The sequence below is a fragment of the Sciurus carolinensis genome, chromosome 19 (assembly GCF_902686445.1).
Source record: "Sciurus carolinensis chromosome 19, mSciCar1.2, whole genome shotgun sequence".
In the NCBI taxonomy this organism is placed as follows: Eukaryota; Metazoa; Chordata; class Mammalia; order Rodentia; family Sciuridae; genus Sciurus; species Sciurus carolinensis.
The window spans coordinates 14,233,195-14,255,019 of NC_062231.1; the positions used below are offsets into that span (position 1 = coordinate 14,233,195).

The 21,825-nt window shown below is 50.1% G+C and overlaps 1 protein-coding gene across 1 annotated transcript in view; it reads right to left on the reverse strand.

Annotated features, from left to right (window-relative positions):
• The window catches only part of Slc6a1 (solute carrier family 6 member 1), a 43,743-nt gene extending 26,040 nt beyond the window's left edge, over window positions 1-17,703 (reverse strand). The window contains exon 1 of the mRNA XM_047534898.1: window positions 17,539-17,703. The gene's annotated coding sequence lies outside the window, so the exon portion shown is untranslated. The remainder of the gene's footprint in view (window positions 1-17,538) is intronic.
• Between the last annotated feature and the right edge of the window lie 4,122 nt (window positions 17,704-21,825).

Consider the following 21,825-nt stretch of genomic DNA (forward strand, 5'->3'; position numbering starts at 1 on the left):
CTCAAGGGATGAAGGGAAAGACACTCCACACCTCTCTGCAAGGCTGAGCTGCCTGGACCCACCCGAGAGGTAACTGCAGACCTAGGTGCATTTCTTACTCTTATATGCAGGATGCTAACTCTCCATAGCACCTCACTGTGACTTGCAAGTAATTCACCTTTTTTTTTTCCTCAAGAATTTTGTTCCCCTATCAATGGGATCAACAGAATCCACTTCATACAGTGTGCAAATTTTCTAGCACTAAGCCTAGCCCAGTAAGCACTGAATACACAGAAGCGAAAACAATCATTACTCTCCCATTTTGCAGATGATATGAGGTTCAGAGAGGCCACATGACTGCCCAAGGTCACTCAGGATTCAGAGTCTGGTGGATCTGCTTACCCAGCACCTGCCTCCCAGGCCCTGGCTTTTGTGAATTCTCTGAAACCATTAGACTATGTGACCTTGTGACTTAGCCGAGCCTACCCGGTGGGACCAAAGCGGCAGGGCCATGAGAGTGTGACTTGCTGGGCTCCACCACCTGGGGACAGGTGGGGAAACTGAGGCTCCAGCTCTTCCCATCCGCTTTCAGCTTCTGACAGCCTGGAGGTTTGGCTTTTCTAGAACACCTCCAAAAGCACAATATAGGAGAAGCTGCGGGCTCCCCCACCCCAACACCCCAGGGCAGAAACATCACCTTTCCAATCCCTGATGCCTGGCGGGCCCCATCCACAACTGCAGGAAAACCCAGGGCTCTCTTTCTTCTGCAGCTGTATCCAGATGAGAATTCCTCTCATTTTCATCAACAATGATGAACGAAATGGAAGAGCTCAGAGGACCCCGGAGGAGGACGTGCCAACATGACAGGCCCACCCCCCACAAAACGCGACAAGTTCGTTAACTTGCTATTATCAATGCACCCCCACTTTAGTGATGGGTAAACCGAGGCACAGAGAGATTAAAGCGATTTGCCAAAGGTCTCCAAAGGAAAAGATAGGAGCAATAAGACTTGAATCCAGCTGGGCACGGTGGCCCATGCCTGTCAGCCCAGTGGGTTGGGAGGCTGAGGCAGGAGGATCGAGAGTTCAAAGCCAGCCTCAGCAATGACGAGATGCTAAGCAACCCAGTGAGACCCTGGCTCTAAATAAAACACAAAATGGGGCAGGGATGTGGCTCAGTGGTCAAGTATCCCTCAGTTCAATCCTTGGTACCAAAAAAAAAAGACTTGAACCTAGGCAATTAGGCTGCTGTTGGTATTGCTCTCATGGGGGGCTCTGCAGGCACCCCACCTTTGGTGTGTGCAAAAGTGACCCAACCACAGCAGGAGGCTTCCTCCAGGACAAACTCTGCAAGGACAAGTCTTGCTGGTTTTCTTTTTAAAGTCAGTCTTCCTTCCTTCCTTCCTTCCTTCCTTCCTTCCTTCCTTCCTTGGTATTAGGGATTGAACCTGGGGTGCCCAACCTCTGAGCCACATTCCTAGTCCCCTTTATTTATTTTTTTAAATATTTTAAAAGAAATTTTTAGTTGTCAATGGATCTTTTTTTTTAAATTTTATTTACTTATATGCGATGCTGAGTATCAAACCCAGGGCCTTGCACATGCCAGGCAAGTGCTCTACCACTGAGCCACAACTCCAGTCTCTTGCCCTTTATTTTATTTTCTATTTTGAGACAGTGTCTCACTAAGTTGCTTAGGGCCTCACTAAATTACTAAAGCTGGCCTCCAACCTGCAATCCTCCTGCCTCAGCCTCCCAAGTCACTGGGATTACAGACATGCACCACCATGCCCTGCTGCTCCTAAGAAAACCAAGGGGCTGTTGGCATTCATGCCTCAGAAATATGGCTCCAAAAAGGCTCTCTCTTTTTTGTTAGACAAACCATGCAGGTGTCAGAGGAGTCTCTGCGAGTCCACCTGAGATTCTGGCCTAGCAGGCTGTGGTGCCAGAGGCTCTGGTAAGCATCTCGCAGGAGCCAGTTTGCCCTGGGGGTGGTGCTCCCCTCCTGGAGACCCAGCTCTTCTTTGACTGCAGGCCTATGCCTTGTAACAGCAGGACCCAGTCTTACAGGCATTTCTGAGGGAAAAATGCTTCTCTGGGACTGAGCTGGGAGGATCTTGAGATCCTGGAGCCCCACACACAGGAGTCTGAATCCTCACCTTACACCTTCTTAGCTGTGTGGCCTTACATGAGCCATGTCCCCAGTCCTATTTTGTATTTTATTTACAGATAGGGTCTCACTGATTTGCTTAGCTGTGTGGCCTTATGTCAGTGCCTTGCCCTCCCTGTGCCTTGGCTGCCTTCTGTGTGCAAGCAGAGGAGCTGAACTCTGACCTCTAGCACCTCTTCTGGTCTCATCCTCTTTGTCTCACTCAGACCACCCATGGCTTGCAAGCGTCTGTGCTGGCTCCTGCCCTGAGTGTCTCAATGCCAAGCAGCCACTCATCACGTGGTGGCAATTTTTAATCCCATTCAACCTGCCTGGACTGTGCACCTCCAGGGAATCAGGTTCCACCTGCTCTTGGGACAGCGGGAAGAGGGACCCCTGACAAGCACCATCTAAGTTCTTCCCCCGGACTCAGAGGAGAGGAGGTGAGCTGGAAACTCTAACAGGCCAGGGTTCTCTTGAAATGCTTCATGTCCATTAACTTGCTATTATCAGTACAGCCCCGTTGTAGTGATGGGTAAACCAAGGCACATAATCAGAGCTGGAAAAGTTGCTCTGGAATCCTCACTCTTAGCCACAAAACCTTACCTGCCTCTGATCCATGCCAGGCAGAGGGAATAGATGCAAATACCTGAGTATCTAGAGACAGCAAGGAGCCAGGTGTGGCTGGCCAGACTCTGGGGTGATTGAGGGAGCAGGCCTGGAGCTCTAAAGAGCAGTGAATGCGGGGGGGTCAAGGGGCGGCAATCAATCCTGTGTTGAGAATGAGAATCGATGACGTCATAGGTTCACCACGTGTTTGACTGGTTGGGTGCATTTCATGGCTGACTGCATTTCATTCCCAACCATGTGGCACAAAAGAGGAAACTGAGGTGGAAAGCAAGCTGCCCTTGGTCCCCGATCCACAGGGGAAGCTTGATTACAAGGTCCTTGCTCCTCACACGTTCTTTCCCTGGGGCCGAGCGCTGGTGTGATGCCTATTTGGTCACCTGTCAGCTGTGGGAAAGGGAGGCAGGGAGGTGGGATGGGAGGAGGCTGTGGTAACAGAGCTGGGAGCTGGGAGGAGGAAGACCTGGTTGCTCCACATGCCTCGGCGTCCATTTTGACTGCTAACTCTCTTCGGTCTCGGCTCCCCAGCTATCCCCTCACCTCTGCACAGACGGGACTGGGTGTTGCACCTACTGGGTGTCATCCCCCACGGGAGCGCTCGCAGTGCTAGATACATGCGCGCCTTCCTGAGTTCCGCCCCAGGGGGTCAAGGTATTGTGGTCTCCAAAACCGATGTGCTACTAAGCGTGTAATGACAGGTCCTCGGGAAATGAAACGAAAATTGCAACTGGTGGCATCAACTGATTCTCGTGGAGCAAACAGTCCCACCTGGGCTGATTCGAGATGCTAAAGTGAGGTCCTAGCGTTGGAAGGAGACGCGATCTTTGGCTTCTGATGCGAGTCTTCTTGCGCGGTGAGGTGAGTTCTCCGCGAGTATCCGGAGACCTCTAGTTTTGTACTGATCATTTCCTGTAAGGAGGTTCCGGGAGGACAGACGCCTCCTTGGCTGGCCCTGGGTCCTGCGCTGCAGCCCTCCAGGGTGCCGGCCAGGAAGCCCCGCTGTCAAACTGACCATCAGCATCCTGGGATCAGACAGGAGGCATCTGGAGGTGTCAGGCCAGAGCCAACATCCAGGATGGATGTGGAGGAGGAAGGAGTGGGAAGGGATGGGAGACAGAGGAGGCCGGCATGGGAGGGGGAGGCCAGGGGAAGAGGCTGGGGAGAAGGAAGACTGGAGGAGGAAAAAGGCTGGGGAGGGAATGAGACCCAGGGAAAGCAAAGGAAAGGGAGGAGAAGGAGATGGCCATGCTTTCCATTTCCTGTCTGCTGTACAATCTTCCTAAGAACCGGGAGGCAGGGAGCCCACATTTTTTTTTTTTTTTTTTTTTTGTACAGGGCACTCAACCACTGAGCCATGTCCCCAGTCCTATTTTGTATTTTATTTACAGACAGGGTCTCGCTGAGTTGCTAGCATCTCTCTTTTACCGAACCTGGTTTTGAACTCTCGATCCTCCTGCCTCAGCCTCCCAAGTGGCTGGGCTGACAGGTGTGCTTCCCCACGACCCATGGAGCACAGGTTTTAGCAGCAAGAAGTCTGAGGTTGGTAGAAGCCCAGGTCACAAGCAATGAGGAACTGGGATTCCAACCCAAGCTGCGAGGCGCCTGTCAGCATCTTCCCTTTTGTTGGTTGAACGGGGTTTGTGGGGACCAGCCCCTCAGTCTCCACCTTCCTTGCACACGTGGCCTCTCCAAACCAGCTCAGGCATCTATTGAGGACAAACCCTGTGCTGGGCCCAGCAGGACCACAGGGGAATGGGTGGAGGGTCCCGGCTCCTGCACCCACTTGGTCCTGTTCAAGGTTCCTTCTTCCTTGCCTTCCTGTAGCTGGCGCCAGCTTCCAGGGGACTTTGGTTCCTGGGGATGCCTTACAGCTCACCCAGCCAGAAAGGATTCATTCAGATCAGGACATACGAGAGACCTAAGGACCACCTGTCATTCTTCTACATGGCTCTTTGCCTCGTAAAACACACTTGTAAGAGTCCCCTGTGGCTTAAGAACCTTTCAGTCCTGTTCAAGATCTGCCTGAAATGCTCTGGAGGGCATTATGATAAAGGCCCTTTAAGAACTCAAGTTTGGGAAAAATAAAAAATAATACTGCCAGGGCTGGTTGAACTAAATGCTGACCTTTAATAAGTCACATGCAGAAATGCATATGTATTGCACGTCACTGAGATGGCCCAAATAGAGGGTTGTCTCAGCAACACAGAGTGACACACCAGTAACAGAGGCACACCAGGGACAGAGCTCTGGGTTTTTTTGTTTTTGTTTTTAATGGTTCTGGGGCTTGAATACAGGGACTCTGTACCACTGAGCTACATCCCCAGCTCTTTTTATTTTTATTTTTAATTTTGAGACAGGGTCTCGATAAGTTCTGGAGGCTGGCCTCAAACTCAAGATTCTCCTGCCTCAGCCTCCTGAGTCACTGGGATTAAAGGGGTACACCACCGCACCTGGAAGCTATGGGGTTCTTTAGCAAGAATCTACACCTGGAACCTCATTTTCTCTTCCCATAACTCTGCAGGTTTTCTCAGCCCATTCTGCAAAAGAACTCCTGAAGCCCCAGAGATATACTCCTTGGAACAGCATTGCACAAGGTCACTGTAAGAGCCACCAGGGATCTAGAACCAGCAGCCTTTGGGCCAAATGTGTTGCAGTTGAGTGGTTATCTGCTTTGAATTTTAAAACGAGAATTTGCATGCTTTGGAGAGGAGCGTGAGTATTTTCCTGTTCGTTCCAAGCTCTGCCATGACTATCATCTTGCCCCTGACCTCCCTCCTCATTTGCATGACCTGCCTGGCTCTCGATGGCAGATGGCCAGTTTGCAATCCTAACATTTTGGGCACTGTCTTAGTCACTCAAGAAAGCACTTTCTCTAGAAGGTAGAAGAAGGGCAGGCAACGATAGTGTGACCCCTGGGGCATGTCAATCTTCATAAACGTGAAGTTTGTGAAGCATATTCAGTGTTACACTTTTAATATTTGGAAAACAACAAATCCTACTGTTCTTTTCACAAGGGCTCAGTGGATTTTAAAGAGAACGTCTGAGAGAGACACTGCTGTGGAGTGTTTTGCAAGGACGAGGGGGCTGTGAATTTTCAGGGTTGAAGGGCCACTCACATTCCAGCGTTCAAAATATTTTCCCACAAGACAAAACTGGTTTTAATTTTATAAGACTCAAAGGCATGCTTTACTTTCACCAGTGCATCTGTTCCTGATTTCTTCACTTAGGTTTGAAAAGGAAAAAATTTTTACAGTATGTATCCCTTCGTTTACATAAAAGCAAAAACACTTAGGTGGCAAGAATCAGCTAAAGTAGACCAAATTACGCTATGTGCAGGCACGAGCAGATCACAACACATTCCAATGTCATATATGACTATAATGCACCAGTTGAAAAATAAATAAATAGAAGACCAATAGAGTCGAGGAAGGAGATCAGGGGAGGAAGGAGGGGAAAATACTGTGGATTGAAATGGAGAAAACTATGCTATATGCATTTATGAATATGTCAAAATAAACCCCACTACAATGTATAACTTCAATTCTCTAAAAAGTTTTCTTAAAAATTAAAGAAAGGAGGAAGAAACAGAGACATGACGAGTCAATTCTGAAGAGGAAAGGAATTAAGAATAAGGTATGGAGGGGCTGGGATCATGGCTGAGTGGTAGAGCACTTTCCTTGCATGTGTGAGGCACTGGGTTCGATTCTCAGCACCACATAAAATGAATAAAATAAAATAAAGGTATTGTGTTCATCTACAACTAAAAACAATTTTAAAAAGAATAAGGCATGGAAAGAAATACAATGTAACTTTTATTAATAATACTTAAAAATACTGATTTCTGTTACACTGCAGTCACTGTTTTGTTAATTCTTCAATAATAAATAATTTTATTTTATTATTATATAAAAGAGATTTAATTAAACATGATTACAAATCATAAAAAATTTACAAAATCAACTACACATTTGGGAACCAGATTTTGGTTGGGCAATTTTTTTTTTTTTTTGCACTGGGGATTGGCACTTAAACACTGAGCCACATCCCCAGCCTTTTAAAAAAAAAAATTATATTAGAGACAGGGTCTCACTGAGTTGCTCAGGGCCTCGCTAAGTTTCTGAGACTGGCCTCTAACTTGTGATCCTCCTGCCTCAGCCTCCTGAACTTCTGGGATTACAGGTGTGTGCCATGACACCTGGCCAGTTGAGCAAATTTTCCTAAGTCTCAAGAACAATAAGCAAACCTTGTAATGACTTCCACTTGAGATGTCAAGGGGCGATTTGAGGTTGATTTTTCATAAGTTACAATAGGGCAGGCAAAAGGAGTCCGTGGTCAAAAGCCTTGGCCCTCAGAGTAAGGAGATCTGGTTTTGCATCTCAGCTCCAATACAATCCTGTATGATTCTAGGTTAGTCCCTCACCTCTCTGTTTAAAAGAGAGGTGATCATATCTACTTTTATGACTCCAATTAGAATTAAATGGAGGAATAAGGAAAGTGGGGTTGGGACACAGTAACTGCTTGATACCCACACAGGTATTATAGTCAACAACCTGACTATAGCTAGCAGTAGTTATTTTTTTGAGACAGCATTGGGGGAAAAGTCCTTGGCGGAATACCAGCATTATCTTAAACTATAGGTGGTTGATACAAGGGAACGCTAGAATTTACTGGGAGATGCTGATCAAATCAAATTTTTACAGCAAATTTCATGAAACAGGATGCCCCCAAAGTGGACCTGCATATGCACCCTGCAAACAGCACATTTGTTAAAATCCTGGTTAACTGTCAACTGTCTTTATTTGTGTGCTGAATGAGTCTCCCTGACCCCTCTCTCCGGCCTGCCTGGGACAAAGGTGTCAGGATCCAAGTCTTTCTCTGGCTTGTGGCTTTGCACCCTGTCATCCAGCCCCCCTGGAATGGCTAGGAACAAAATGTCCCTCTGTGTCGGGGGACCCTGGGACAGGTCTGCTATCTCAGGGGCTGGATTTGCTCAGACGGGTTTAGTAGAAGCAAACAAAATGGTTGCTTGCATCTAAATCACCAGGCTCCCGGCTCTCTCTACTGCCTTGGAAACAGCCAAATGCCTGGATCCAGAACCCTCTTTCCGCTTCCAAAACGGAATAGGCTTGTCTGCCAGCTGGCCTCTTCACCAGCATGCAAATGATGCACTTTGGGGTTTCTCAGGGTGTTAACCCCACATTCTCTGATCCCCAACGCGGGAGGTAAATGGATTTTGCCAGCTGTATAGGAGAGAGAAATAAAGGCTGTGGGTGAGAGTACTTATTATCCAAAGGCGGTTTGCGGTAAGGGGTCGTTTAGAGAGCAAAAAAGATTTCCCCCAGGGCCGGGAGCCCATAGGCCAACGGGTGCAGGGAGGTGCACACATTCACGCTTTCCGAAGGCAAAATACCGATGAATATTTTTTGGTGATGGGGGCTGTTCATTTATTCCACTGCTCTTTCCCAGCCCAGAATGAAGAGTCCCGTTGCGGGACTTGCATTTCCTTTAGCCACTTGCCCTCTTTCATCTCCACAAATGACAAGCTAAGGCATGCTCTTAGAATCCCTCTTTGGGTTGAGTGACGGCTGGGACGGGGCAGGGTGCTTCACCTGCCTTCCCTGAGGCATCCTCCCGACCAGCTGAAGAGGCGGGTACTGAAACCCACTCGGCAGATGAAGACACAGAGGCTCCGAGATGCAGTAACGTGTCCAAGGTCACCCACACGGTTTAGCTAGAGGCAGGGAGGGCTCTGACTCTGGCTCCTGAGCTGGTGACTGCCAGGTCCCTGGTCACGCTGTTTCCCCTTCCTCTCGAGCTAGACTTTGCCTGGCCCATCAGGGTCTCCATGAGCGCAGCCTGGAGTCTTTACAGAGGTCTAGTGGTCCGAGTGTGGGTCCTTACAGCTGGCCCCTTCTGAGCCCCTGTCCCTCAACCACCCCGCCTGGCACTGGAGCGGCTGGAGGCTCAATGGCAGCTCTGCCTCTTGGTCATGTGACCTGGGCCAAGTCCCCCCTCTTCACCTGACTCCACGTGTCCATGAAGTGCAGGGAAGCTTCCCTCTCCGAGGAGGCTGGAGAAGGAAGGAGCGAGATACGGCGGGTTTCCCGGCAGCCCTCCCACCCCCGCGGTCCCACGCTTCCTTCTTGCAGAACCTCAAATCCTAGACACCGTCTCTCTCCTCTCTCTCTCTCTCTCTCTCTCTCTCTCTCTCTCCTCTCGCTCGTTCGCTCTCGCTCCAGCGGCTCCCAAATCAGCATTCAACACACATCACTCTCCTTGTGCAATGCCATTATCTCCCGAGGACACAGGCTCCGTTGTCACGGCAACCGGAGTCCTTCCACCAACTCTATTTAATAATTTCTCAACGGTGGAGCTGGGCCGGCTTGGGGCAGGGGGATAGGTTCTGGGTCCTAGCACCTGCGGGGCCTGGGACTCCTTGCTAGGCCTCAGTTTACCCATCTGTAACACGGGTGTTTGCGATGGGTGGGTTCTGTGACTTTCCCAAGCCTTAAGAAAAAAAAAAAAAATCCTGAGAAACAGTTCCGTAGTTCCAGGAAGAAGGAGCAAGGGACCTGAGCTACTGGAGATGGGCGGGAGACGTGAACGGGATTTAAATTCATAGGAAGAGTTGGATGCTGCCTTTCGTGACGGAACTCTCCATGTGCTTAGATTGTCCCCACAGTGCCACTTGTAGATGTTTATGCCATCACTGTGACCCTCCAGGATTAGGGCTGGGATTGGTTAGGCGACATAGTTTTGCCCAAAGCCGGGCCAGCCTTCCTTCTCCCCATTCTGCAGATGTGCAAACTGAGACTCAGTTCTTCCTCAGAATCCAGTGGCATGCTTTCCAAGAGGGTCAACTTGCAGTTTCCTATGGAAGAAGCCCCTTGCCCTATCCCTTTGCCCCCTCAGCCCACAGCTCATCTTGCTGTGGTCACCACCTCTGACTGTCACTCAAGGAAGCTTGCCGTCAATCAAAAGTCAGAGGGAAATAGCTACTCTGTGCCCCTCTCTATGCTAGGCACCTGAAATTCCACAGCATACTGTTTTCCTAGTCTTGGCTGTTAGCAGCTCTTTATAGGGCAGAAACGATGCCAGGTTTATTATCTTCATGACCCACAGGAAAGCCTGGCACACAATAGGTGACTCAAAGTTTTATTTGGTCCATTTGTTTGCCCACATCTGCCCCTGAAGAGAACTTGTGTAGCCCCCTGAGTGGCCTCTAAGAAAACCTCCCGAAGCTGTCACGGGTCGACGTCCACAGAACGGTTGAGGACCCAGAGCTGCGGAAAGGCCCTCAGCTTTGTGATTCCTGTCTGGCTCCAAGGCTGGGGAGGGGGCCATTCTTCCCTGGCCCGGGCTGATGGCAGCCCAGCGACACTATTGACCTCCTCCTGGGCTGGAGTTTTCATTTAATACCCGCTGCATAATTAACAGTGCAGCATCTGCTCTGTCATTAGTAGCATTCACTGCCACTTGCAGAAAGGGTTCTTATCTTCCCCAGTCATTAGTCTCGGAGACTATTATGGTGAAAATGGAGGAGGAGAGAGGAAGTGGGGTGTGCAGCTTCCCTCCCCCCAACCCCTGCCTCGAGTGCTAGCACTGGAGAGCACGGAGAGCAGCAGATTGTCCAATCCAACCGCCCAAACCTTTTGGCTTTAGAGACCAAGAACCTGCCCACGGTCCCCTGCAGACAAGAAGCCAGGCAGGAGGTGGCCTCTCCCACCTCTTTCTCCGGATTGCAAGCTTTGGCATCCAGGTCCTGCAGACCGGGATCTAATGAGTGCCAGCTCTGCCTTAGGTCAGCGTTACAACCTTGGGCAACTCCTTGAGTTCGCGGAGCCTCACTTTCCTTATTGAGGATCCTGGGGCAATGCTCCATAGTGCTAGGCTCAGCATCTGGGTCACAGTTCAACCCTGAAGGATGTCCATATCTGATCACTCTGCACAGCCCTGTGGATGCAGCAACCTGTTAAAAATGTCCCGTGACACATTCATGCCTTCAAATTGCATCTTTATAAAGTATGCTTCAGAACAACCACTTCTTTTCCTTTCTGAGCTCCACATTTTTTTTTTTTTTAGTACTGGGGATTGAACTCAGGGGCACTTAACCACTGAGTCTCATTCCCAGTCCCTTTTTAAATTTTTTTTTGGGGGTGGGGGAAGATACCAGGGATTGAACTCAGGAGCACTGGACCACTGAGCCACATCCCCAGTCCTTTTTGTATTCTATTTAGAGACAGGGTCTTGGTGAGTCGCTTAGGGCCTCGCTAAGTTACTAAGGTTGGCTATGAACTCATGATCCTCCTGCCTCAGCCTCCCAAGTCGCTGGGATTACAGGCGTGCACCACCACACCCAGCCATAGGAGGGTTCTTGATCTCAAGATATTGAAATACTCGACTTAGGCACTTAGTTGGCTAAAGTCCCAGTCAGTTCAGGCAGCAGACGAGGCAGGACGGGGGATTTGAGCTCAGACAGCACCTGGGAAGCTGGTGTTTTTCTGGTTTTGGTCACTTTTGCATTGTTTTAACTTGGCCTCAGTCCTTGCATGGTACAGTTAGGAACAGAAAGCAGCAAATGCAAAGAAAAATTCCCTGTCTTCCTGAGTCTCCCTGCACTGTTATGACGACTCAGGTATTTCTTGGAAGGGTGAATGGGGTGGAGAGTACCCAGGAGTTGGCATCAGCAAGATGTAGGTCAAAACTTAGGTGCAACCTGGGGTGAGTGACTCTACTGTCCTGAGCCTTAGGGTTCTCCGGCAGCTGGAGAAGGTGTAGCAGCCCTCTGGCAGCATCCTCAGCATCAGTGAAGTAAGACTCACTAGCCCCAGCCCAGGCTAGTGCTCCAGGCTCAGATCCATCCAGGCCACTGGCCAAGTTCTCTCTTCACCTTGCAGCCAGAAGGTGAGACACTCTCTCCTGACTCTCCCTGTACCCCAGAGCAAAGCTCCTAAAATTCATGATAGGTCATGAGCTTTACCATGACAACAGTCTGAAGGCGGAGGGGAGCGAGGAGGTGACTGGACTGGGCGGTTTGCATCCTCACCCTCTTTGCTCAGCACCACTCAGAACCACACATCTGGCTCCTTTGCTAGGTCCCAAACAATCCCAAGACCCACACATGAACACCTCCCCACACCCTTCCTGGTGACCAACCCCTTCAGATCCTTCTACACGTGCTCACGGGGCTCTGGTGTTCGTTTTCACCCGAATTCTTCCAGATAAACATGTTTGCAAGCAGGCAGGTGTGTCTGAGTAACCAACCTCTCCTCTCCCTGCCAAGTCTGGCTACTGCGGGATGCACCCTGACCAAAGGATCACACTTTGGAACCTCCAACTCTGGGCATGACCAAGGAGATACTTGCCTCTGGCCAGAGCTCAGATAAGGCTTGAAAAAGATGCAAACCTCAGGGCTGTGCTTTCCAGGACTGTCCAGCAAGTCTCAGTTCCTGCACATGATGTGTTCTGCTTCCTACCAGAACTGGGCTCTTCTGGGCTCCTTCTAGTAGGGCTACCTGGCAAACTTAGATCTGGGCTTGGTAAAGGTGATTCCCATTGGCTGGGAGCCAGGGAACAGAGATGAAGTTTCAGGATTCTTAGCCTCAATTGCCTCATCCAAAAGATGGGGATAAGAATAGTAATAATAATGATGATAATCACTGAGAGTTCCCAGGGTTGTGGCAAGCTTCCACGGAGAAAACACTCTGAAAATTATGAAGTTCTATGCAATTGTTAAGTTCCAAAGGGAACTCATTTGGGTCAAGGTCATTCTGATTTGGGCTTATGAGAAAACTAGCTTAAGCAAAGTCTTTCCTTGTTTGATAGAGAATTCTCCCCTGGAATCTCAAGGATTACACCCTTGCACATGCACACACACAATACTTCACACAGGATCAAAAGATAGAGTATTTGCAAAAGCTTTCTTTTTTTTTTTTTTTCTCCAAACTGTAAAGTGCTGTTCTGATGCCCGAGAGCAGCATGGTCTCACTAAGTCCTAGCAAACTGTAATACTGACAACCAAATGTCTCCACTCACCTCCTTGTGCCCGCTGCCTTCTCTCTGCACAGATCCTCTTTATTAAACAAATAAGGCCACGAAAGCAACCTGCTGTCGATGTCTTTCAGGGCATCCTTGACCTTGAATGTCCCTCTGGTCAGGGCTACGTTATCTCAGGAGCTGGCATGAGACACGGATCGTGCAGACACCAGGCAGCCGACAGGTGGGGAGAGCTGCAGGCCACTGTCCCAGGCAGCCACTAACTCCTGCCTCCCCCAGCCTGGCTTGTGAGCCAGATCGCATCCGGCCCCAGAAGCTGGGGGGCCCCTTTTCACAGCCGAGAGGGCCCTGGTATCCTAATGTGGTCTGTTCCACCTAGCTGCGCATCCCCTGCTTCCAGAATGCCACAGCCAATCACTCTGCAAGACCTGGCCTCCTTGTAATTTCCAATTTGTGAGAAATGTAAAAATAGAAGGCCATTCGCTGCAGGCAGCTCGCATCAAATCGGATGCCACTTTTTGTGTCATGTCGGATCACGGTAAACGGAGCTGATGGCTTTGTCAGACAGCTTGGAGCGGCTTCTCAAGCAGCGGGACGGTGGGGACAAATTAGGAGGTACCCGAGAGTCAGGGAAAGGTGGGGAACATCAATGCCAGCATTAAATGGATTTTAAGTCTAGGTCACAAATATGTTGTCACAGACTGGACACTTGGGTTCAAACCTAATTTTACAACTCAGTAGCTGAGGGACTTTGGGCTCAAGTTCATCTCTCTGTCCCTCAGCTTTCCCAGTTAACAAACAGTGGCTATCATGCACCCGGTGTCCCCGAGCCGTGGCAAGGCTCAATTGATGGCACAATCGGGGAAGTGCTTTGTAAACTTTGCAGTTCCTTAAATGCGGGAGCTGTGGCCACTGCCAAGTGAGTGAGGCCCAGGGGCCTTCCTGTGGCAGGAATCTCAGCTGGGATTTACCACGGCGGTGAGGCTCAATGGCCATTGACTAGGCTAGCGATCTTGTACAAAGTGCCTTCACTGCTCTGTCAATATCTTCATCTCTACAGAGACAATCACAATACAGACCTCATGGGGTCTTGTGAAAATGACCTGCAATCACATAAGTAAAGCACACAGCACATCATCAACCTGTAAGAACTGACCGTTGTTATCGTAATTGACAATATTATCATTGGAACGATATTGAGTGGGTATTTTTTTTCCTCCTGTTTGTGTCTGAATTCTAGCTCTGTGCCGAAATGTCACAGCTTGCATTCACACCTACAGCCTACGCCAAGAATCGCTTATCTCTGCTATTAGCTGGCTTCCCACTGAAGCCTCGTCCCCCTCCCACGGGCTCTGAAGGTCTTCAGGTGGGTAGGGAATAGAAGAAGGTGTTGAATATCCAGCAAGCTCATGGAGACGCATTTCCCCGGAAGTCCTATTTAGGGGTTCGCATCTGATTTCCCAACCTTTTCCCTTCCCCTCCACCTCCCTTCAGAGAAGAGGATGAAGCTGGCAGAAAGAAGTACCTAGGCGGTGCCAAGAAGCCATGGATATGTGGCGATCTCAACATCTGGGGTGGCAGTGGAGGTGGGGGATGTGCTTTACAAATGGAATCGATTCAAGGTTGCTTCCCTTCTAGCGGGGGCTGCACCCTGCCCACCATTCTCCAGTCACAGAGATGCTCCTGCAACATTGAAGGGGCAGCTCTGGCATGGGCAAAGACGGGCCTGCTGCCACTTACAATGGAGAGTGAGGGATGAAGGGGCTCTCGCTGGATTGGCATCGGGGCTGCAACAGAGGGAGAGGGGTGCTGGGTTGATGTCGTGTGGGATCCAGGGGAAGCTGAGCACACCCTGGGCCAGGCAACAGGGACTGGCTCGGGCATCCTGCCTGCTCCCAAGGACGGGGGCGGCGGGGGGTGGATTTCAAGATACAAGAGGCTGGAAGTGGCAGGCAAGGCTCAATTTACTAAGTGGGGTTGCACTCTGCCTGTGACCCACACACAAGCAAAAGAGGGGAAAGAGAAGATATCTCCAAATTCCAAGTGGCTTGGGATGTCTCTAGAGTAGCTGCTAAGCTCACAGCCAAACCTAGGAACCATGTCTTTATGGGATGGCAAGAAGTCATCTGAAATTTATGATTTACTTAATGTTGCTCTTGGCATATCAAATGCTGGGAAGGTAGAGGAACAGCCATTGCTCAGATAGCACTCAGAGAGCAGGTCCAAGGGGACTCGCTGTCAACCATTAAATTCTGTCCTCAATAACCATCCCTCGACCCGCTACCTCACTTCAGGAATGTGAAAACTGAGGCCCAGAGACCCACAATAGGGCAAAGTTGACTTGGGAATGACAAGAGCAGAGTTCAAATCCCTGTCCTGCCTCCTCCCAGCTGTGTGACCTTGGACAAATCGCTTTCCCTCTTGGTCTCCAAGTTTCCTCGCCTCTGAAGTGGGTATTAGAATAGTACCCATTGTGTAAGGCTATTGTAAGAATTATAAGCCTGGCACACTGAAAGATTTCAGCACTTCATTCCCTCCCTCCAAAAGGGACTAGAACTTAGCCAAGGTCACCAGGCCAGGAAATAGCAATGCCCCAGCTCAAAGCAAACCTTCCTATGGGGCTCATTCAGTCCTGGCTATGGACTTGGCAGTGACATTTTATTGCTTTCCTGGCCTAATAAAACAGGTAGGTTTTGCAAGTTCCATCACCTTCCATCCAGGCAGGCTTTATTCTAAGACGTTTATTGAGTTCCTGCTGTGTGCTGGGCCATGCGGAAATAAATTCACAGCCTTGAAGCTCCTGGGTCACCAGGCATGTAAAATCCAGGGTAGACAGAAGACATACAGCTACTGTGCATCTTTCAGCTTTGATGAACTTGGTTTTGCCTGGTTTTTATTCTCTCAACTGCCTTCTCCCTACCTTGAGATCCTCTCTTCTAGCTCCATCAAGTCTCTGGGGACCCACTTCTCACCAAACTTAGACCCCTGAATAAAGGGTTCCACATCAGGACAGACCGTTCTTGTTTTGTCTCACACAGGGGCTGCCCCTCTCTTGTGCAGCTCTTAGGGAACCCCACTCTTTGGATGCTCCACTAGACAGGCCCAGCTGTGTCTCCCTGCCTGGGACTCACTGTTTGTCCTCTAAAGACTGACCACTGAGCCAGCGCTTGGCTGGAGACAGAACACTTTCTTTGTTTGCGGCTGCCTGACGATTTATTTCTGAGACTCAAGGGAGGTTCAGCCATTTTGGCCTGACTGCTCTGGGAAAAGGTCCCTCCCACTCCCTAGGGGCTCACACCTCTGAAGGGCCACTTTTCTTTTCCCTCCTCTGCTTGGGGGAGGGTCTGAGGATGCTCTGACCAGGACCTAAGAGGGTGGGCTTAACCCTTCCCAGAGGAAATGCTCCAGAGAGAAAAAGAGAGAGGCAGAGAGACAGAGAGAGAGAGAGAGAGAGAGAGAGAGACAGAGACAGAGACAGAGACAGAGAGAGAGAGAGCGCTTGCAAAATAGGGTAGTTTCCACTCACCTCCTTTGTTTTGGAATTTGGAACTTGGGGTAGACTTTCCAGGCTCCCTTGTGAATGCATTCCCCACCCCAAAGTTCTCAGTGATAGAGAATCTAGGCAATATACAATACTGACGTCTCCTTTCTCTTGTCAAAACACCCACCTTGTGTGTCACAGAAAAAAACAAGGTCTACCCCAAATCCTACTCAGCCTGACATAGTCTCTAATTTTTGGGTGCCATCAAAGCTCAAGGAGCCATTTATCCCCTACCCCAGCTTCCTGGGAGAGGGAGTGAGTGCTCCCACCCCACATCCAGAGGAAACTTGGCATTATCCTTTGGCTTTTTAAAAATCCAATTTTCTCCTTGGGGTTCATGTCTATTTTGGGAGGATATTAGCTCAGGCTTGTCTACAGACCAAGCCAAGGGAAGAACAGGACATCTGTGGGAGCCCCCCCAACCCCACCCGGGGGGAACGTGCAGGTACAAAGGGACAGTGGTGCATGGCGACCTCATGATCACTGCCTACCGGGGAACCCACTCTCGGACAGTGTCGACCCTACTTCTTAAGGGGCCGAAAGGGTTGGAGAACCCGGTCTCCCCGTGGCGGCAAGGAGACCAGGTCCTCCAGGTCTTTGAGGCACTCTGGCACTCCACATCCCTCGGGTAAAGTCGGGGTAGCGCGGCTCGAGGTGTGTGCGCTCAGCCCCAGCTGTCGCGTGCTTTTAAGACAAGGTTTCTTGAGAGCTTGAGATGTCCCAGGATGGGAAGGAGGTGTACCATCCTCAGGTGGCCCCCAGCCCCACAGTAGCACTCGGAGAATAAATGAGGCGCACAGCACTGCACTATCTCGACTCAGGCGACGACTCAGAGAGAATGGGCAAGTGGCGCACAGTCCCCAAACGCAGTTCACTCCCTGTCACCCCCGGTGCCCTAAGGAATGAATAGGGCGCTTCGACGGCTCCAGCAGAATCCAGACCAGCTCCTGGTCCAGGAGGCACTGCTACAGGGAAGGGACAGACGGTTCTTGCGACCCTCATTCGAGCCCTCCTGCATCCCTCTCGCGCGCCCCGGGGATGGCCAGAAGCGCACGTCGGGGTCTCAACGACGCCCGGGCTCCTTCCAGTGGCCCTGGGTGAGAAGAGGCTTAGGGACTGGAGTCTCCGAGAGCCCGCCCCCGCTCCCGCCCGGCCGTGGGCGGCGGCTGGGGGCTCTGGCCCATCTGGCCCCGCCGTCCCGGGCTCTGCGCCCTGCGCCCCGCGCCCCGACGACGGCCGCCTGTTCCTACCTGCGGCCGGGGCTGCGCGGCCCGCGGCGGGCGCTGCGCGGGGCGGCTCGGCCGCTCCGGGGCGCTCAGGGCGCGGGGCCGCTCCGGGCTCGGGCCGCGCTGCGCTGCCGGCTCCTCAGCTCCGCGGCTCCGCGCAGCTCGCCCGCAACCTCGCCGCTCGCTGGGTCTTCGAGGGCGGGAGGAGAGACGGCGGGGGAGGGCGGGGCGGGAACAAGGGGGAGGTGCCAGGAGGCGGGGCCCTATAGCCTGACACGCCCACTCGAGGGCGGGGCTCTCCGCCGCCCCGCCCCGGCCGCCCCGCTAGTGCGGACCAGCGCAGCGCGTCTTGCTGCTTTGCCCAGGCACCCTGGTCCTCTCCCTTGAACCTCGCCTCTTCATTGCCCTTCCTCCCAGAGTCTCCCCTTCCATGTCCCCTTCCCATTCTCCCCTCTCCATCTCCCCTTCTTCTCTTTCCTCTCTGTCTCTCCCAAGGCCCTTCCCCCTGTCTTGCTTTCTTTCCCTCCTTCCTTCTCTTGCAGTCTGTTGGCCTCCTCCCTCCCTTGGTCTGGGATGGCCCGCCCATCTGTCTGTCTGGTCGGGTCCCAGTCTTTTTCAACATGGATTTCCTGTTTGGCTTTTACCCTGCCCCGGTTGTCTTTTGGTTTCTCTAGCTTCGTCACCCTCTTCTTTCTTTCCATGATTGATGCCACCAGGAGTTACCAGACTGTCCACTGCAGGGGCTGGTCAGGGAGACATAAGTAGCTGTGTATCTCTGTGTGTGTGTGTGTGTGTGTGTGTGTGTGTGTGTGTGTGTGTACAGGTAGTACACATTACCAAAAAAAGGAAAGACGACCTTGAAAAACAGGGAAGGCCAAGGACTCAGACGCCCTCCACCTTCCAGCTCTTAAGGCTTGAGGAACAATCTCACTGAAACACCCCTCCCAGTCAATCCCAGTCTGAGGATTTCCTCCTTTCTCCTGTCAAAGCCCCACACTCTTCCCCAAAGTTTTCTGGGAATACCCACTACTGCCTTTCCCTCCAGATTCCCCAAAGACTCATAGAAAAGAGTCTTTTTGTCCAGATCTGACATAATCTGACCTCACACCCTTATCCTCAGGACTGGCATTAGCCAATTGATACCCCATGCCTCCACTTTACCTCCCCTTCCCCTCTTATCTGATCTGGGGTCCCAACCCCAGTGCTCCCCAAGATCATCCTGACTTCTCTTGTCTCTTTCCCCACACTTTCACCCATAAACATGGATTCCTGGATTCTTCCTTGACCTGTCTACCACTCCCTCCACAGAGGTCACCAGGTCCATGTGCTATATGACTGCCATCAGTAACTCAAACATTTTTCTGAGCTCTTTCTATGTGACAGGCACTATCCTAGGCTCTGAGACACTGTGTTAGTCAACCTTTTGTTTCTGTGATAAAATACCTGAGACAGTCAACTTAAAAAGAGAAAAGGCTTATTTTGGCTCATGGTTTCAGAGATTTCAGTCCATTGATCACTTGGCCCTGTCACTCCGGGCCTGTGGCAAGGCAGCCTATCATGGTGGAGAGTATGTGGCAGAGGAGTCCTGGAAGCAAAGAGAATAAGAGGTAGGGAATGGGCTCCCAATATCCCCTTCAAGGGCATGGCGTCATTGATCTAATTTCCTTCCATTGAACCCCACCTACCAAAGTTTCCACCACTTCCCAATAGTTCCATCAACTGGGGACCAAGCTTTCACGATGTGAGCCTTTGGGGGGATATTTAAGATTTGAACCATAGCAGACATGGTGGTGGACAAGACAGACAGGCACAGACCTCAAGGTTGTCCAGGTCCAGTGTGAGAGATGAACTTTCTCAAATAACCATAGGAGGCCAACCTGACCAGCTCTTCCAGGAGCACACAGGCAAGGGTCCTGTCCATCTTACAATAGTGCGGGAATTTTCCCTTAAGGAAGTACCATGGAACTGAGAGCCAAAGAATGAATGGGAGCTCTCTGGATGCAGATGTGGGCATAGCTTTGAGCAAGAATGTGAGGGTAGCAAGAATGGAGGGTTAGGTTCACTTGCCTGACTTTCATTTGGACTTTCTCAGGTGATGGCACCTCAGTTGTTTACTTCAGGACTTCCCTGCCTTCACTCACATTCATGTGGCTGGGTGGACATGTGTTTGAGGACACAATCAGAGCACATCACCCTGACTTTGGTGACAGGACATGTGACAGATTTTATGCTAATGTCTTTCCCTGGGACTTTGCCCAAAACTTCTATCCAAAGAAGCTTGATCTCCACCAGGGTTCTTAAGCTCAGAGCTGCCATGCCTGTGACAGTCATCTTTGCCATACCTGGGGCAAACCCTGCCTGAAAATGAAGCCAACATAAAGGAAGGCAGAATCAAGAGGACAGATTAAGTTCTAGGAACATTGTTTGAGTTCCTAGATCCAGCCATGCCTGAAGGCAGTATCAGTTATCTAAATCACCAGGCTCCTTCATTTTTGCAATTTTGAGTTCAGTTTACTTTGCTTAAAACCAAAACAGTTCTTATGAGTCCAGTGTAGGATTGAGAACTATGAACTGTTATATATACAAGAAAAGAATAACCATCCTCATCCCCTTTTCTTTCTTCTTGTTTCCTCTATAACCTCACTTCTAATTCCATCTACATTCTTGATCAGAAGTTAATTCCCCTCTCTTCATCTCTCTAAATTTGTTTAACCTACCTATGAAATCCACCTGTGTGTCAATTTCCTAGCCATCTGACACTTGAATTATCTCCACCACATTCCCCACTCCCCACCTGACCCCTCCGTAACTCTCCACCACCTGTCTTCATCCCTCTGGTGATGGGGAGCTCATTATTCCACCAGGCAGATGATTTCAAACAACAAACTCTGAGCACAGTAGCGTTCTGAGTTCTGTCTGGATGGCAGTGGAACTTCAGCTAAGGGTCGCTATGTTGGGAAACTGAGGTGGCTGCATGCAGGGTCTCTGTGTCCTTCCAAAAAGCCTGGCTTAAGATCTTTCAGAGAACTCACGTGCATCTCCCCGTGAGCTAGAATTGCAAGCTCCGCAGACCAGCATTTCCAGAATATAGACTGCCAATCACTGGCAGTAGCCAGGAGAATTTTCGGTGGAATGACTTGGGGTGAAAATGCTCTTCCTACCATCTCCCAGTCATCCTTTTGATCTCTACCAATGGGCAAGATTCAGGTTGATGCTAACCAATATTTAACACCTCTTCAAAGAATTGACTAATCCCATTTCAACAAAGAGGGGGCAGTAAGCCCTGTGCCTCCAAGCTTGATAGAAAACAGTATCCAATGTGCATTAAATGCATTTCTCATTTGTCCTTGTGTTTATTTTCATGGAGACCTATTTCTGGCAAGTAATACTGGTCTTCTAGTGACAGTGTGATGTAAAGTTTCCTTTTGAGATATATTTATTTAATCTAAATAAGGAAAATATTTAAGTAAATAAAAATAGACACAGTGCACAGATTTTTGCAAAACCCTTGTGGCTGGTTTGCAAATGACTAAAGTTTGAGCAGTCTAATTCAGCAAAATAGTTCATGTGTTCATTCACTCAACCGATGTGCATCTCCTGAGCACAAGGCATGGAGGACTAGACCGAGGGACACCACGGTCTCTGGAAGATTCCACTGGAGCGGGCAGGTCTGAGCACCACATTTAGGGATTGAACCTTGACCTTGAGAAGCAGGATGGGGCTGCTGAATGTTCTGAAGCAGAAGAGTAGGATAGGGCTTAAGAAAGCTGAGACTGGTCATGTATATAGCATGGATTGAAGGGGAGAAGATTGGGAGTCAGAAGACGAGATGGTGGTGGTTGTAGTATCACAGATATGAGGTGTAGAGTCACCTGAGTGCCCAGCACATGGTCCATACTCAGTAAAAGATTGACACTATTACCATTATTATAATTACTATTATCATTATTATAATCCTCTCCCTTTCTCCACTTGGGAGAATTGACTTAGAGACTCAAAGGTCATCAGACTGAGAATGGTCTTTATAAAATACCTAGTTGAACACTTTGATGGGTAAACTGAGGCCCAGAGAGGGGCAGTGACTTACCTGAGGGTGCCTGGCTATCTGATGGCAGAGCGAGGACCACTAGGGATGTTTCTGAATTCTTTCTGCATGTTAGTCACTGACAATTGGGAAAACCAAAGCACAGAGAGATTGAGTCACTGGCTCAGAGACACACAGTAGAAAATCAGAAGCCTTGCCACCTCCAAAGCTAGGGTTTGGGGCCAGTAACTTTTTTTTTTCAAACTTATTTTTGTAGTTGTAGAGGG